Source organism: Arachis ipaensis, chromosome B02, assembly GCF_000816755.2.
Source record: "Arachis ipaensis cultivar K30076 chromosome B02, Araip1.1, whole genome shotgun sequence".
In the NCBI taxonomy this organism is placed as follows: Eukaryota; Viridiplantae; Streptophyta; class Magnoliopsida; order Fabales; family Fabaceae; genus Arachis; species Arachis ipaensis.
In genome coordinates, this window is record NC_029786.2 from 101,557,988 (window position 1) to 101,570,580 (window position 12,593).

Consider the following 12,593-nt stretch of genomic DNA (forward strand, 5'->3'; position numbering starts at 1 on the left):
CAGCCCATTAGCCTTTTTTTGTTATTCATTCAACTTGGGCTGCCTAAATTGAATTATGGCCTGCAACACAACATAAATAATTAGCAATGTATACTTATTAATTAAACAACTTCTAATTATTTATTTTGCCAAAAATAATGTTTGTCATCACTAATTAATTTAGCTAATTTCTTAACTCAACATGTACAAATATCTTCATCCTCTCCTTCCAATAGGTATAGTTTTTCCCATTGAAAAGAGGAGGTCTAATGCTTGATTGACCTTCAGTCAGATTGTAGGACACCACATTTGTGCCACTGTTTTCTGCCATGAGGATCTTTACTCCAAGCTGCAAAGCTTGATCTCTTTGAGACCAAGCTCTGATACCAATTGATGGTTTCAGTGGCTAAGAGAAGGGGGGGTTGAATCTTAGCCCCCTTTTTATGTTGCTAACACTTGCTGAACTCAGAGGAGACTTTTCTGGTTTAGCTCGTCTCTGGACACGAGACTTTTTGTTTTTGCTCGTCACTTGCCACGAGACTTTTTGTTTTGTCTCGTCACTTGGCACGAGACATTTTAGTTTTTTGCTCCTGTGCAGTAGAAAACAGAAATGGAGTTGGAGAGAAGAAAGATTACACCCAGATATATTCTGGTTCAGCTGCTAAGTGCAGTGCAGCCTACATCCAGTCTCCATCACAAACATGATGGAATTTCACTATAATCAATCTGATTACAACTTGTAAACTGCTAACCCAACTTACAAGGGGATTCCCACAGAATCATGAAACACAACATAGATGAACAAAGGAACTCTAAGACATCTATGGCTTTTTCTTTTAATTTTGCACTCTCTGCCTTTTTCCGCTCTATGGCTTTTTCATACAAACCTCACTTGTTTGTCTTTTTCCATGAGACTCAAGACATGACAAAATTAAACAGAAAAATACAAAACAGAATACATTGAAGGAGAAGAGAAAACTGTTAGCTCAGGTAGCTCTGAGAACTCTGTGCCTTGCACTCTCAAATTTTCTCCTTGCTTCAAACAGTGGCTGTCCACCCTTATTATAGAAGAAGGGAGCCTCCACTTATTGAAGCCAAAACCGAACCAACTTCTTCCTCCTTCAACAAACAGAACTGATTTACAAAGAGAGAGAAGAGATAACCATGCATTAACCAACATGCAATTACCTCTAGTCCTTTCTTGATCATCACCCTTCATCAATCCGAGCTCTCCATCCTTGGCTTGCTCTCCAAGATGGATTTCTGGCCCTTGATGCTTCATGATGATAATGACTTCATCTGCTTCAATCTCTGCCTCAACCATCACTTCGCCACTCTAGCTACTCCCTGTGGTGGTTAAACAGAATCAAAGACAAGCCATGCTTCAAGAATCTCCTCCATGCTGGCCGAATCTTCAACGTCCATTTTTGAGTATGAGAGGCTCAAGATACATCACCAAATCTAACCAAATATAGTGAATATCTCAGCCACAGCTCATTTTTATTTTAGTATGTTTTCTTGCCATCATTAGCTTGATGGTCTTGATGCATGCAACTTCTTCTTTTTGATAGTTGATGAACATTGCTTCAATTGTTTTCTGGACAAGGACCAAAGAAAGAAGAGAAGCAAATAGAGAGAGAAGAAAGAGAAAAGAAAAGCTATGAGTGTTATGATAGATAAATTAATTTAGGTGCATTTCTCCATGCTTGTGTAGTAGCGTGTAAGCTACCATTAATTGCCATCATATCACTTGACTTTTTCTCTTTCATATTCCCAAGGACTGCATTAACTTTTCTCTATAAAATTTGAATTCCATAATAAGTTAATGTGTGAAGTCCGTTGGAAGCATGTAACCAAAATTCAATGAGTTGGGTTTTCATCATTGTGCCCCAATTCCATTTTTCTCTTTCGGACCATGCATGCAAAACAAATTGGGCTTATGATACTATTTAAATTCTGGCCCATTTGGTTAACATTTGCTTTCTTGATAAATTTGGGATCAAACATAGAACACATAAGAAAGCATCAGTTTGGGCTTGCAACAATAATATTTATTTTGGCCCATTTAATATTTCAGCCTCATGGTATGAGAAGCATGTAGCAAGGCTGATCATTGGGCTTAAACCAGAAACTCATTTTTCGGCCCATCATAAAATCTGCACAACAAAATTATTAATTTAGTAAGTATGAGTTAAGATCAAATTAATAATTTTGTAATTAAATATTTTAATAATGTTTGTTCATCATCAAAATTAAATAAGAGTTTTCCAAACTCATCAATCTCCCCCTTGATGACAAACATTATTAAAATTGAAATGGAAAGAAATTTAAAGATTGAGTAAAGAATACTCCCTTTGGATTTGAATTTTTCCCCCTTTCAAATTGTCACATGGCTCCCCCTCAATATATGCCATTTTTTATCAAGGGAAGCACTAACCTGTAACATTTAAATCAAGCTTCAAGTAACAATGTTATTTAGCATATTCATTACATGATGCTAAATACTTGATTTATGAGCAGAGTTGAATGATAATCAAAACTCATTTGTTATCACAAATTTGATTTTCTGCTCAAACTCACAAAAAAAAAAATAATCAACCAAAATATTTTTGAAAAATAAATTACTGTTCAATCTGTTTTAAAAACATTTTTCAATCAACAAATCAGAGCAAAGTAATTATGGTAAGGAAAATATTTTCAATCATAGCAAGACCACAGCAACTTTCAACAATTATTTTCATGCTTAATGTTTTAAAGAAACTGCCAAAGATAGAATATTCATCAAGATAAATCACAAGTAAACTAATCAGGCAGCATATATTCAAAACTGATGTATCACAATTATAATCATCATCACAATCAAAACAGATGCATCAATCAAGCATATCAAGTAAATTATTCTAACAAAGGTGATCATGAATTCTCACAAGAGAGTTTCATCCCTTGTTTTTCACTTTCAAATTTCAGCACTTTCTCCATTTCAATTTTCAGCACCATTTCTCCCCTTTTGGCATCAAGGGGCACTTGCAAAATAAATGAAAACAACATACAAAAGGCAGAATATTTGTTTTTCACCAAAACACAATGGTCCAGTCAGAACACATTCATTTGAACAAATGACAATCAAAATTTAACTCGAAATCAATCTACTAACACAAAGTACTCAAAACAGAGTCAGATCAAAGCATAAAACAGAGCAAAGCAGGTCTGCAAAACAGTGCAACAAATCAATGAAACATAACAGTTTCAATTCAGCCTTTTTTTTTCTCCTCCCCCTTTTGACAGCAAGGAGGGACCCTGCAAAAAATGAGGAAAAAGTAATGCAATCCATAATAATTCAAACATAAAACAAAACAGCATCAAGTTAAGTTTGGTACAGTCATCCAAGACAAATGAAAATAGTTCCCCTGAGTCAAATACACATAGAGCAAAATAACAGAGCATTCAGCAGCAGCAACAGGTAACCAACATATCAGATCAAATAAAATTGGCAGGCAATAAACATCAGAAAATTCATAGTAACATTAGATCAGTCACCCCCTATTTCTACTATCCTCCCCTATTAAGATATGATGTGATAAGACCACAAAAAGATTTTGATTTTCAGAAAAAATGATGAACTAACAAAACGGTCAGAGTGGGGTCAAAGAGATTTAGTGGGGTCCATAAAAATTAAATTCTGCGTTGCCTCCCCCTTGATCATAGCTCCTTCATCATCCCTGCATTTTTATCTCGTCCAAACTCACGAGACAAAAACTGAACAGAATCAACTTTTCACAAATTTTCAATGAAGTTTAAATCAAACATTCCCAAACTTTTTCTCAATGTACAGAATCTGTCTTCACAGAGGAGTTTTGTAAAAATATCAGCAATTTGGTCTTCAGATTTTACAAATTGAATATCAATAGTTCCCTTTTGCACATGTTCTCTAATAAAATGATATTTTATTTCAATGTGCTTTGTTCTTGAGTGCAAAACAGGATTTTTTGAAATATTTATAGCACTCATATTATCACAAAATAAGGGTATACTATTGATTTTTTAATTTGTAATCTTCTAATTGTGTTTTTAACTAAATTAATTGAGTGCAACATGCAGATGCGGAAATGTATTCTGCTTCAGCTGTGGATAAAGCCACTATGGCTTGCTTTTTGCTTGACCACATGTTGAGTGAGCTTCCAAGAAAGCAACACATGCCGGATGTGCTTCATCTATCCACTCTATCTCCCGCATAATCTGCATCACAAAACCCTACTGCACAAAAGTCATCAGATTTAGGATACCATAACCCATAATTACAAGTTCCCTTAATGTATCTAATGATGCGTTTAACGGCCGTAAGATGGGATTCCTTTGGGTGAGATTGAAACCTTGAACATACACCCACACTTTGGACAATGTTCGGTCTAGAGGAGGTAAGATACATAAGTGAACCTATCATTCCTCTATACCTTGTTTCATCCACATCTTGGCCATCATCATCCTTTTCAAGTTTTGTATTAGGATGCATTGGAGTTCCCATTGATTTGGAATTTTCTAGGCCAAACTTTTTGATAAGCTCTTTTGCATACTTTCCTTGGTAAATAAAAATGCCACTAGGAGTTTGTTTAATTTGGAGGCCAAGAAAGAAAGTAAGCTCTCCCATTAAACTCATCTCAAACTCACTAGTCATGAGTTTTCCAAACTCTTCACACAAGGAAATATTGGCCGATCCAAATACAATGTCATCAACATAAACCTGAACAAGGAGCATATCATCATTAGATACTTTAATGAATAAAGTAGTGTCGGTGGTACCCCTTTGAAATTGATTTTCCAACAAGAAGGCACTAAGCCTTTCATACCAAGCTCTTGGAGCTTGTCTAAGACCATAAAGAGCCTTAGTTAGTTTGAAAACATGATTTGAAAATTCTTTATGTTCAAAACTGGGGGGTTGTGTCACATACACTTCTCTATCAATAAATCCATTAAGGAAAGCACACTTAACATCCATTTGAAACCTTTATGGGCGGCATAGGCAAGAAGCAATCTAATTGCCTCCATTCTAGCTACCGGAGCAAAAGACTCATCAAAATCTATACCCTCTTCTTGATCATAACCTTGGGCCACTAATCTAGCCTTGTTACGAACAACTTGTCCATCCTCATCAAGTTTATTTTTGAATACCCACTTAGTACCCGTTACCTTCTTACCATCTGAATGAGGTACTAATGTCCAAAACCTCATTTTTGTCAAATTGAGCAAGCTCCTCTTACATGGCCTTGACCCATGATGGATCTTCAAGAGCTTGTTTGACATTGTTGGGCTCTATTTGTGATAAGAGAGCAAGATTGATAGGTTCGGTTTGCCTTTTGGTGGAGGATCTTGTTGTTACACCTTGAGAGGGATCACCAATGATGAAGTCATGAGGATAACCCCTCATAGACTTCCATTCTCTAGGCTTTCGGACAAGTGTTAAACTTTGATGATCTACTGGTGGTCTCACTGTTTCAGTTGCTCGTGCCTGCTCAGGAGACAAAATGGAAATGTCTCCTCCAGTTTGACGAGACAAAACTGGACTGGCAGATTCTTCATTCTGAACAGATTTGGGATTTTCTTTACTTGTTCCAGCTTCTTCACAATCTGAATCATTATCTATCACAGTACTGGGAATTAAGTTAGAATCACAAAAAGTAACATGTATGGATTCCTCTATAGTCCTATGCTCCTTGAGATAAATTCTATAAGCCTTGCTTGTGGTGGAATATCCAACAAACACTCCTTCATAGGATTTTGGATGAAACTTTCCAAGATTTTCTTTATTATTAAGTACAAAACATTTGCATCTAAAAACATGAAAGTACTTAAGATTTGGAGGGGTTCCTTTCCATAGCTCATAAGGGGTTTTCTTTAACCCTTTTCTAATGATTGTTCTATTCAAAATATAACATGCTGTGTTCACAGCTTCAGCCCACAAAAATTTAGGAATCTCATTCTCACATAGCATAGCCCTAGTCATCTCTTGAAGACTTCTATTCCTTCTTTCAACCACCCCATTTTGTTGGGGGGTTCTAGGGCATGAGAAGTTATGAGAAATTCCTAAGTTATCACAGAATTTTTCAAAATCTTGATTTTCAAATTCTTTTCCATGATCACTTCTCAAATGGGCAATTTTTAAATCCTTTTCATTTTGAATTTTCTTGCAAAGAGTGGAGAAGGCATGAAAGGCATCATTCTTATGAGCAAGGAAAAGTATCCAACCAAATCTAGAGTAATCATCTACCACCACAAGGCCATAGTGTTTACCTCCTAAACTTTGAGTTCTAGTAGGACCAAAAAGATCAATATGTAACATCTCCAATGGCCTTTTGGTTGAGATTCCATCTTTTGATTTAAAAGAGGATTTTACTTGTTTGCCTAATTGACAAGCATCACAAGTAAGATCCTTATCAAACTTGATGTTTGGAATTCCTCTAACCAAATTCTTTTTGACTAGCTTAGAAATTTGGTACATGCTAGCATGACCCAACTTTCTATGCCAAAGCCATTTTTCAGATTCAAAAGATGTAAAGCATGTTACATTTTGTTCCTTTAAATCCTCAAGAGTTAATCCATACCCATTGTTACATCTTTTGGCTTCAAATAAAATATCCCCAGTTTTCTCACAAACAACCAAACAAACAAACTTCTTAAAAATAACATCAAAACCTAAATCACACAATTGACTAACACTAAGTAAGTTATGTTTCAAACCATTTACAAGAAGAACATCATTTATACAAGATGAAAAATTTTTACCAACTTTTCCAACAGCCACTATTTTTCCTTTTGCATCATCACCAAAAGTGACAAGTCCTCCATCATACTCATCAAGCTTTATGAAGAAGGTTGTCTTTCCGGTCATATGCCTAGAGCATCCGCTGTCCATATACCACATATTCTCCTTCCTTTTGGATGCTAGACATACCTACAAAACAATGCTTAAGAAACCTTAGGTATCTAAATCCTTTTGGATCCTTTTACGTTAAACCATCTTCTATGTCCTAAGCCATTGTAATCAAAAACAACTTTACAAACTTTATCACCAATCATTCTTTCACCAAAGAAACATTGAATAGGAAAGTGTCCATTTCGATTGCATAGCCTACAAAATCTTGGAGTTGCTATTTTGTTAAAGTAAGTTGGGTCTTGATACTTTGTATCATTTGAAGATGAAGCAATGTTTTCAAAATGAGATTTTTCAGATTTATAAAACCCCAACCCAGCTTTATCATAAAGAGGTTTTTGACTAGCCAAGATTTGATTAAGATTTTCAGAACTTTGGGTGAACTTGGCCAAGTCATCCTTAAGTCTTTTAACCTCTTTAAGTAACTCTTCATTTTGTTTAAAACAATCTACATATGCAAGAATGGAATGGTTACTTTCACAGCTCTTAATTTGGGCTCTTAACTGCTTATTTTCTTCGACAAGATCACAAGCAGTTTCGGCCTCTCTCACTTTTTCTTTTAGAAAGCTGTTTTCAACTTTAAGAATGGTGATTTGTTGTTCAAGTTCTTGATTTTCCAGCAGAAAGCATCTTATTTTTTCAGAAAGGTGGTCTATCATAAGAAGAAGATCTTTAGTGTTAGGGTTATGAAAGACTACCTGATTTACATGATCTGCCATGAGACACGGTTGTGACTTGGTCTCTGATTCTTCATCATCATCATCTAAATAATTTTCCAAGTCTTCCCATGAGGCCATCAGTCCCTTCTTCTTTCCCCATTTCGGCTTCTCTTCTTTCTTTAACTTGGGACAGTCAGATCTGAAATGCCCCATTTCCTTGCAATTGTAACAGGTTACTTTGCTAAGGTCTTTCTTCATCTTCCTTGAGCTGCTGCCTTTGCCTTTGAGCTTCACCATTTTTCTGAATTTTTTTGCAAACAACACAAACTCATTTTCAGAAGAGTTATCACTGGATTCATCATCCAGAGAGTTAGTCACAGAAGAAAAAGCAATTCATTTCTTTTTTGAATCTTTTTTCAAATAGGCATTTTCAAAAGCAAGAAGATTTCCTCTCAAATCATCAACTGTCATGGAATCTAAGCTACTGCTCTCAGAAATAATTAAAGCTTTTGTTTCCCACTCTTTTGTAAGACATCTCAACACTCTTCTCACTAGCACAGATTCTAAATGTGCAATTCCAAGAGCATCTAAGCCAACAATGATAGCATTGAACCGTTCCAACAGTTCATCAATGGACTCTCCTTCCTTCATTGCAAACATTTCATATTCTCTGTTCAACATGTCTGTCTGAGTCTTCTTTACAATGGTGGTTCCTTCATGAGTGATTTGTAACTTGTCCCAGATTTCCTTTGCCGTTGTGCATCGTGATACCCGTCGGTACTCCTCAAAGCTGATAGCACAGTTGAGCAGATTTACCGCCTTGGCATTTAATTCTACCTTCTTCCTATCTTCCTCGGTCCAGCTTGCTTCTGGTTTAAGAGTGACTACTCCTTCAGCACTTGTGGTAGATGGGAATTGAGGGCCTTCTAGGATGATCTTCCAAAGTCTGTAATCCACTGCTTGTACAAATATCTTCATCCTCTCCTTCCAATAGGTATAATTTTCCCATTGAAAAGAGGAGGTCTGTTGCTTGATTGACCTTCAGTCAGATTGTAGGACACCACATTTGCGCCACTGTTTTCTGCCATGAGGATCTTTACTCCAAGCTGCAAAGCTTGATCTCTTTGAGACCAAACTCTGATACCAATTGATGGTTTCAGTGGCTAAGAGAAGGGGGGTTGAATCTTAGCCCCTTTTTGCTTGATAACACTTGCTGACTTGTAGGATCAATTCTGGAAACTTTTACTCTTTTTATCTCTTCACTGTACACGAGACTTTTCATTTTGTCTCGTCCCTAGCCACGAGACTTTTCATTTTGTCTCGTCACTTGGCACGAGATAATTTTGGTTTTTGCTCCTGTGTAGTGGAAACAGAAATGGAGTAGAAAGGAAAGGAAGATTACACCCAGATATATCCTGGTTCAGCTGCTAAGTGCAGTGCAGCCTACATCCAGTCTCCATCACAAACATGATGAAATTTCACTATAATTAATCTGATTACAACTTGTAAAGTGCTAACCTAACTTACAAGGGGATTCCCACAAAATCATGAAATACAACATAGATGAACAAAGGACCTCTAAGACATCTATGGCTTTTTCTTTTAATTTTGCACTCTCTGCCATTTTCCGCTCTATGGCTTTTTCATACAAACTTCACTGTTTGCCTTTTTCCATGAATCTCAAGACATGACAAAATTAAATAGAAAAATACTAAACAGAATACATTGAAGGAGAAGAGAAATCTGTTAGCTCAGGTAACTCTGAGAACTCTGTGCCTTGCACTCTCAAATTTTCTCCTTGCTCCAAACAGTGGCTATTCTCTCTTTTTAAAGAAGAGGGAAGCCTCCACTATTGAAGCCAAAAACCAAGCCAACTTCTTCCTCCTTCAAGAAACAGAACCGGTTCGGCCACATAGAGAGAGAAGAGATAACCATGCAAAACCCAACATGCAATTACCTCTAGTCCTTTCTTGATCATCACTCTTCATCAATCCGAGCTCTCCATCCTTGGCTTGCTCTCCAAGATGGATTTCTGGCCCTTGATGCTTCATGATGATGATGACTTCATCTGCTTCAATCTCTGCCTCAACCATCACTTCGCCACTCTAGCTACTTCCTGTGGTGGTTGAGCAGAATTAAAGACAAGCCATGCTTCAAGAATCTCCTCCTTGCTGGCCGAATCTTCATCCTCCATTTTTGGTATGGAGAGGCTAAGATATCATCACCATATCTTATCATATGTGATAAGAATCTCAGCCACTATATTTTTTGTGTTTTCTTGCCATCATTGTGATGGTCTTGTAGCTTGCTCTTTCTTCTTTTTGATAGCTCAAAGTAGCTTCCATGGCTTCCTGGATAATGACCGAAGAAGAAGAAAGAAAGAGATGAGAGAGAAGAGAGAATCTGAAAAAAAAACAATTCAAAGTGATTAAACAAATTAATTGAAAATAGCTTGCTTTTACTTCCCTGGGTGGCGTGTAATGTTAATGTCATCAATCATGTCAATGACACTCTCTCTCATATTTCCCATGCATTTATTAACTTCACTCTAATAAATTTTGAAATCCATCATGATGAGCAAAGGAGTTCCGTTGGAAGCAATGGAACTTTGCTTTCTATGCTTAGTGGATTCGGATCATGCATTGGGTCTTGTAGCATCAATATTAATTTGGGCTTGTAGCAATAATAGCTTCAATTTGGCCCAAATAATATCACAACAATTCAGCCATACTTCTTTGAACATTTTTGAATCAAAGCTGAATTAGAAATAAAATCACACTTGGGCTTGTAGCAATTATATTTTATTTTCGGCCCAAATAAACACAACAAATAATTCAGCTACATAGTATGGGAAACATTCAACAAGGCTGAGAGAAAATTATTCCAATGAGCTTGCTTTAATATTTTTTTTGTTCGGCCCATAAAGGAATCTGCACAGCAAAAATTATTATAATTAACATACTTTAATCAAAAATAAATTAATAATTTTGCTGTTAATAATGTTTGATCATCGTCAATTTAAATTAGAGTTTTCCAAACTCATCAATAATATATAATTACGTAATATATTTGAAAAAAATATAATATATAACAAGAAATAATTTGGCCTAGTAATAATAACTAAATTGCTCCTCATTCCTCAAGTAATTTGGTAATTAATTCTAGAAGCAGTGACAAATAGATAAAAAAAAGTCACATTTTTATTTTGATCAGTATGATCATGTGGTTATTCACTCTTATTATAAAGTCGTTTTTTTCGTAGAAATCTCCAAAAACATTTATAGCTCCTAATCTCATTCCTAGAAGCAGGAAGCTCCATGATCTCAAGAAAAAAGACTCCTCATTGTCTTAATAAATATGTTATTTAGAGATGCTTTTTTTAATTTTTGTTTTTTTTTTTTTTTTTGAATTTTGTTATCGTGTGTTTTAAGGATATAGGTTAAGTATACTATAAAATGAAACATTTTAATACTATTTATTGTTTTTATGTATTGAAAACATAACAAAAAATTATTTTTGTAATAAATAATATTAAACGATTCTGATATTCCAATTCCTGTTCACCAACTCTTTGATTCCCCTAACCGAAGCTTCCAGATGTTGTTGAGTCCTCCTCAATATTTACAGATGCTTTCAAGCTGAGATTTGAAGTATGAAGCTTCATCAAGATCTCTGCCTATGCAACAAGCAATGTGAGTTATTAAATGGAGATGAATTTTGATGCCGGAGTATATTCTCAGAGCGAGCTAATAAAGCACTAATATATCATAATAATCGATAAAGAGATTGAATACATTGTTGATTCAATGGACAAATCAGAATCTCCTCAGAAAATATGTTGCATCCTTATTACAGATCTCTCATTCTCCAAATTAAACACATAGTCAAGGTCAAAATGCTTATCCAGTTAAAGAATCTCTTCTCCTTTTAACATTGCCATACTATAGCCTTATAAAATAAATAAGCTATTCTTATACATATGAGAACATATACGAAATATTCTGTTTATTCATTTATATTTCATGCATTAAGTTAACTTTTCGATTTATAATTAATTGGATATAAAATTTAATTTTTTTTCCAAAACTCCCATGTCCATCAAATAATACGAAACAAAAATAAATATAAATAACATATCTAAAAGATTCATATTTTAACAACAATTTGATATTATCTTTATCGATACCATTAACGTCTCACCAACATTCATAACAATACAAATGTATAACCATGTTTTGGTCTTACACTAATATTAACAAAGACTTAGTCACAATCACGTTATGAATTCCTATATTTCACTGTTTGGGTTAAACCCAGAAAATAAAGCCTGTTGTAACTTGATCTTCATGAATTACACGGTTAAAAAAAAAGTTTAGTTTATAATATGACTCAATTCTTAAAGTCAAATAAAATATTTAATATAATATAAATAATGATAAATCATTTTTTATTATAGAATTATTTTTCTTCATATATTTGCTGCCAATCCCCTAAACTTACTCCCAAAAGCTCCATGATATGAATAAAAAAAAAAAAAAGTCTTTGATGACCAAGGTTATAGTGGTTAAGAGTGACTAAGTTTTGACTGACCAATGAATACATAATAAGTAAAGAATTGGGTACAAGTTATTACTTAGAGTGATAGGGGCTTGTTGTTAATAATTATTACAGGACTAAAAAATAAATAAACTGACCAAAATAATATGTATATCATGTGGCCCTTTCATTTGAAGAAAAAAAATCTGTTAGTGTTGTTTGAGTGGATAATTTTAAAACTTCAATAGTTGGGCCTTAGTGTGAAAATCCATTATAATGTTTAATCAATAAGAGATAACGAATTATTAATGATGAGTATAATCCCAAATTATAAAATGTTAAAATTTTATAAGAAAATAATTTTTTTGAATAAAAATAACTATTAAACAGTATTGTTATTATTATCATGGTTATTATTAATTTTGTTCTTGTTATTATTATTATTATTATTAAAAGATAATTTTTTGGATATTAGTAATTTTTAGTAGTTTTGC